Source organism: Corvus cornix, chromosome 4 (genome assembly GCF_000738735.6).
Source record: "Corvus cornix cornix isolate S_Up_H32 chromosome 4, ASM73873v5, whole genome shotgun sequence".
In the NCBI taxonomy this organism is placed as follows: domain Eukaryota; kingdom Metazoa; phylum Chordata; class Aves; order Passeriformes; family Corvidae; genus Corvus; species Corvus cornix.
In genome coordinates, this window is record NC_046334.1 from 72,961,052 (window position 1) to 72,967,422 (window position 6,371).

General features: G+C 51.8%; 1 long non-coding RNA gene across 2 annotated transcripts; it reads right to left on the minus strand.

The window, feature by feature from the left end:
* Positions 1-407: 407 nt before the first annotated feature.
* Positions 408-5,878, minus strand: LOC104684253. 2 transcript variants are annotated; one of them, XR_005601747.1, is made up of 3 exons: positions 5,048-5,878; positions 4,493-4,570; positions 408-4,124 (listed from the first exon to the last, which is right to left on the minus strand). It is a non-coding gene; the product is annotated as an uncharacterized LOC104684253 (long non-coding RNA). The 2 variants fall into 2 exon arrangements; XR_005601748.1 differs by lacking the exon at positions 4,493-4,570.
* Between the last annotated feature and the right edge of the window lie 493 nt (positions 5,879-6,371).

Here is a 6,371-nt window from a genome sequence, read left to right on the forward strand (position 1 = left end):
ACCTACTGTTGTTGTAAAGCCATTCCCCCTTGTCCTGTAACTCCCCTCCTTTTCCAAAGTCCCTCTCCAGTTCTCCTGGAGCCTCTTTAGGCACTGAAAGGTGCTTTAAGGTCTCCCTGGAGCCTTTTCTTCTCCAGGTTGAACATCGCCCAACTCTCCCAGCCTCTACAAGCACTGCAACAGAAGACTTGAGTGCACCTTTCTGCCTCTCATCTTGGAGCCCCTTGGAGGTCCCAGAAAATGGCTCACCAGTAGAGTCTGCTGGGAACAGTCCTCTCTCGCCAGTGCTTCAGCACCCTCCAGAAAGCCAAAGGTAAATGTGGCAGACCTCCACCAAAGAATGAATCAGAGACTCAACCAAAACTGAGGGGTCTGAAGAAAAACTCATCAACTGAATATCCCAGACATTTACTTGGAAGTTCAGAGACTTCTCATTTGTTTTTTATTTCCTGTCGCTCCCATCAATGTGGTTGGAAGTCAAACTACATTGGGTAGTTTCTAGCCCTTGTTTTCTGGGGGACACTGCATGGTCTGATGATGGGGGGGTGCATTGTCAAGGATCACAGAGGGGCCCGGGGGGTCCCAGGCATCCTTGGGGGGGTTCCAGGTTCAGCAGTAGGATTTTTCTGACTATGAGTGAGCTGTGTGGCCTTTGGAGGCGTCCCTTCCTCTCCTGCTCACAACAGAGCAGCTCAGAGGTGATTTGGCTCCTGAGCGTTTCAATTTAGGCCCCCAAAGAGAGGAGGAGCTGCTGCCCACATTACACCTTACAGCTCTGCCAAAGGGCATCTAACCCCATGTGTGCTCAGGAGGTGGGGATGCAAACCCCAAATCCCATCTCCACCTCCCTCTGCAGTGCTTTAAGGGGTTCCTCTAGTCCAGAAAACCAGTCCCATAACTACAGTAAACCCAGAGTCTCCTGAGTGAGAAACCACGTACTTGTAATTCCTCTGCAATGGCCTCATCCCACCTCCAGCAGCCCCTGGGAAGTTGCAGGCAAGAACACCTAACCTGGTAAGCAACTCCATTTCTTGGCAGATTTCCAGGGCAATGCAAAAACATTTCAAAGTATTTTTTCAAAACATCTGCTTCTTGTCCTTTAATGCAAAATAGTGATTCCATACCAGTCCTAAGAAGAACAGGCCCAGAGAAGACCTTGCTCTCTACAACTCCCTGACAGGAGGGTGTAGCCAGGTGAGGATTGGTTGCTTCTCCCAGGCAACCAGGAACAGGACAAGAGGAAATGGCCTCAAGCCGCACCAGGGTTGGACATCAAGAGGACTTTCTTCCTGGAAAGGGTGGTCAGGCCTTGGCAGGGGCTGCCCAGGGAGGTTTGGAGTCCCCGTTCCTGGAGGTGTCCGAGGAACACCTGGCACTCAGTGCTCTGGGCTGGGTGACAAGGTAGGGATTGGGCACACGTTGGACTCGATGACCTTAGAGGGCTTTTCCAACCTCAGTGGTTCTATGATTCTCATTATTCCAAATTCATTTGCAAAAGCTCTCACACCTCTAGTCACACCTTAGCAGGTGTGTAGGCCCAAGCTCATACATTTGAGAGATTTACTGCCTCCAGTGGGATCTACACTGCAATTTCAGGGAGAGGCAAGACTTCAGCCGTTACGAGAGAAAACTTTGCAAAAGCATTCCCTGGAGAGACACCCTGAAGGAAGGTGTCTCCCCCTCTTCTGACCATAGAGGGAGCTGAGTCTCCAGTGTTAATTCTAAAACTTTCAAGCTCCAAGTCTGACTCCCAGAAATTTTATTGGCCCCACTTCCCAGCACAATACTCAGACCTCACACGTCGAGGAAAAAAGCAGTGCAGATTAAATAATTAATGCTTCTGGGTACTGTTCTCCCTCTAAACTACACACAATCCCAAAGGAACAAAACCATTAAAGAAGATGGATTGCTCTTGCTAGCACGAGAAGGAGAAATCTGACAGGGATATACTTCATCATTCTGCCAAGGCTTTGTCAAACACCTCAGCTCCTGCACTTCAGGGAATAAGAAGTGGCTTATAAGAAGTGACTTTTATGTCAGTGAGCATGTTATTATGGATTAATCTCGCACTGGAAAACAGTCTTCATACTCTACTGCATCACCCAAAGAGTTTGGAGGCTGCTGTCTAGTGAGCTCCTGAGTTGTATCTTCCTTGTCAACTTATCAGCCCCTTGTTTGATTGTAAAAATGTAAACAAAATGCAGCAAGCATTGGCCCAACGGCTCAGGACTTGCATATCTCTTCCAAAGAGAGGGAGAAAAAAGAGTGTTTCTCCCAAATCACAGAGTTTAAAAGTTCATGTTATCTACATAAATTTTTAAAAGAAAAAGAGGAACAGTAAAATATCAGTTACTGTGCCAGTGGTGCTCCACTCTATTTCTGTTCTCTTCTTCCACTTGTAGCATCTCTAAGAATACTTTAAAACCAGCCAACCAACCAAAACAACAACAAAAAGCCAATGTTGAATTGAAGCTGAACAAGAAGCAATCTGGCTGCTGGCTTGTGAGCACTCCACTGACTGAGTTCCAGTAAGGGAGTTTATCCTCTCCACAGTTTTGAGCCAGATCCCAAAGTACTGAGCATCAGCTTTTAGCTTTTTTAAGAATTTAACTGTAAGAAAAGCTGCTGGGGAGGGCCATGCTCCAGGCACATCCATGGGATTTCACCTGTGCAGCTCTCTAAGCTGAACTTATCTTTTCCTCTACCTTGCTGGGCTTGGCTCATGCATTTCTTGAGGGGAAGGCCCTGCACTGATCAAAGCATTTCCCAAAGTAATTCAAGTGCCTGAATTTCACTTACTCAAAACTGCTTTTAAAGAAACCAGGTTTAACACACTCCATTTCTAAGCAACTACTGGGCAGCGCTCCTTCACTCCCTGTCAGTGTTATTCTTTGACCCTTGGAGAAAGGCTTTAAAGCAACAAAGGGCTTGTTAAGCACCAAGAATTTACTCAGTCAAGAATTCAAATCAATAGCAAGGGCAGAGCCTGACTTCAAAACCTATTTTAAACCAGAATTTAAAAGCAGTTGCATTGCCAATTGACAAGATTAGAAAGGTTTCCTTAGTAGTTGTGATTACAAAGTAATGAACTGTGCATGGAGCAGGTAGGGGGCAGGGGGGAAGACGGGAGAAACCTTCATTTGCACTGTGGGTTTTTAACCATCATGGTCACATCTCAAGGACCTGCAGAAACCAGTCTAATCTCAAAAAAGGAAAAGCTTCCTGGATATTTTTCATTTCAGCAAGAGCCTAAGGAAGCCCTCAGCAGCAGGAGATTGGAATAACTGCAATCCCTTGAGCAAAGGGAGCAGGGTGTGCTCCTCAAAGCCAGACCTTCATCCACAGCACCCAGAAGGTAGCAAAACAAGGATACAACAAAGCCTTAAGTGGGGAATGGGTTATCAAGGGTTTTCTAAGGAAAGAATGAGGTCTGAAAAACAGGACCTGGAGGGTGAGAGAGGAAAGAAATAGCGAGATAGCTGAGGCCTCTTGGGAAAAAAAAAAAAAGGGGAAAAGGTTGGGATTAAATTCTAACTCAGCTGGAGCTGATCTTAAATGTAATAGGGGGAAATGGCAGCAAGAGGAGACTTCTTTATAGCAGCAAAGTACTGGGATAAATTCACTATAGAAACTGAGAAATCTTTAGCAGCAGCAGCTCTCTGCAAAGAGGTCAGGCATCCATTCCTCATGGCAAAGCAGGGCACAGGGAATTGGGCCAGATAACCTCGCCAGATTGATCCCAGCCCTAATTTCAAAAAATTGCACAAAAATGTAATTGTGCATTAACACAGCAAAGTCTTCTTTCCAGCTTATCAGGCTTTGAGATGCCTTAGATTGAGATGCAAACCCAGCTCCTACCACTGTGCTGTGCTCGGACTCTCCTCTCCTTTCCCCGACCCAATCTCCTGAGCAACCAACAGCTTGCAAGGAGCCGGCACCCCTGGAATTTCACACTCAGCATCTCTTCCAAGCTCAACAGGTGAACAAACAGGTACTCCAACACCTCCTTCCTTTGTACTTCGGGCAGCACAGACGCACTGGAAGAAAGTGGAATCCAAGGGCAGATGCAAACATGGGACTCCCGCTTGCCACTGTCTCCACCCGTTCTCCAGCTCAGCCCTGGGCTGGGAAACAAAAGACAACAAACATTTAAAAAACATCCTTGACGTGTCTTGAGGATGCCCAGGCCTAGAAGAAAGGCCTTCCCATCACCCTCTTGGCCTTTTCCCACTCTGAGGAACTGTGGAAATGCACATCCACACCCAAGCTGGACAGCCTGGGATGTTTTCTGCACACCAAACGCCACAGTCCCGAGCACCAGGAGCCTGAAGATGCCCTGGATTGCAATTCACAGCCTCAGTGAACCCTGCACAGGACAGCCAAGTCGTTTGTGTGCAGAAGAAATAAAAGTTGCTATTTTTAGTAGTTAAAATACTCGTGGGAGTTATTGGCTGCTTACACCCGTGGGCTTCATAGGGCCTCCCATACTTACGGATTTATCAGAAGAAGCGGTTTCAAGTTCCTTCCTTTTGGAGCCCAACTCCAAATGGGAAACTTCTCACGAGTGCTCCTAAGAGACTCAAGTGGAACTTCAGGAGCTCAGGAAAGCGACTCCCTCCCCTGAGTCCTGTCTCACCTGCCCGAGCACCCGGTGCTTTTATACCACCTCTCTCCCTGCTTTCCACGTTCATTTAAATGTAAGAAACCTGCACGTTCTCGCTCCAGCACCAGCCGCGTCTTCCCTGCGCCCGCACGCTGCCGCCCCTGCTCAGGCGCTGCTCCCCTCGGTTGCGCTGCCCCTTGCCACGGGGCCGAGGTGGGACAAACTCCAGGTTTTGTTTCCCAGGAAAGGCTCTGCAGGGAGGTCCCGCCGTGCCGCCCGCAAGCCCCGGCCCCAGCCCCGCAGCTCCTCCCCGGCTCCGCGCCCGCGCCGGGACTGCCTTCACCCCGCGCAGCCCCCGCCGCCCGCTCCCGCCCGGCTCTGCTCCGGGGCCGCCCTCCCTCGGGTCTTTTCCCGGCACACGCTGCGTCGCCGTTCTCCGCTCACTTTCCACCTCGCTGCAGCCACAGCAACAGCCGCCCTCCTCCATTGTCACCACAACCCTCGCCCGCCGCTGCCGCAGCCGGGAACCGAACCCGGTGCTTCCAAGCCGCTCCCGGGCAGCGCCGGACGGTACCCACGGAGCAACAGCACCGGGCGGGTAAAGCCAGTGCGCATGCGCAGCGCTGCCCGGCTCCGCCCCGCCCTTCAACGCCACATGACGTAACCAGGCATAGCACTGCTCCTGCGCTTCCCTTCCCACAACACCGCGCATGCTCAGCATTGTTTCCATTTCTCCCTTAATGACCACACGACCAAGGGCTTCCCCAGGAAAGCTGTTTTGGACAAATCTCATCAAACTGTGCTGGGGGAGAACAAACACCACAAAAACTGGGATTTGCTGGCACAGGGCCTTGGACATCACACATCCTTCCCTGTTCTTGGGTAACAGAGTTATCAGAGATCTCCTGAGTAGCTACACCAGTAAAAAAGTGACTTTTCCAGCCCAGATGCAGCTGCATAAGCGTTCGGAGTGGCAAAATGAAAGGAATGTAAAAATCCCACCATGGAGTGAGATGGTGCCGCCTCCTGCACCTGGGCCACCGTGGAACACTCCAGGCTGGGGGAAGACGGGCTGGAAAACTGGGAAAGGCCCTGGGGGTGCTGGGGACAGCAGCTGGACACGAGCTGGGTGTGCCCAGGTGGGCAAAGCCAAGGGCACCTGGGCTGTGCCACCTTGGGGTGACAGCAGGGCCGGGGCAGTGCCCGTCCCTGTGCTGGCACTGCTGGGGCACCTCCAGTGCTGGGGGCAGCTCTGGGACAAGAGGGACACGGAGGGGCTGGAGCGAGTCCAGGGAAGGGAACGGAGCTGGGAAGGGGCTGGAGAGTTCCTGAGGGAGCTGGGAAAGGGGCTCAGGCTGGAGCAAAGGAGGCTCAGGGGGGACCTTGTGGCTCTGCACAACTCCCTGACAGGAGGTGGCAGCCGGGGGGGTCGGGCTCTGCTGCCAGGGAACAGGGACAGGAGGAGAGGGAACGGCCTCAGGCTGGGCCAGGGGAGGCTCAGGGTGGATATTGGGGAAATTCCTCCATGGAAAGGGCGCTCAGGCCTTGGCACAGCTGCCCAGGGAGGTTTGGAGTACCCACCCCTGGGAGAGCTCCAACACCTGTGGCTGTGGCATGGGCGGACGTGGTCAGCGGTGGCCGTGGTGGTGCTGGTTGCACTCAGTGATCACCGAGGTCTTTTCCAACCTTGATTCCGCTCTCAAGGCAGCCCCACGGGGGAGCAGCACAAAAGGCACCCCCAGGCTGCGAGCGGAGGGTTCAGAACACG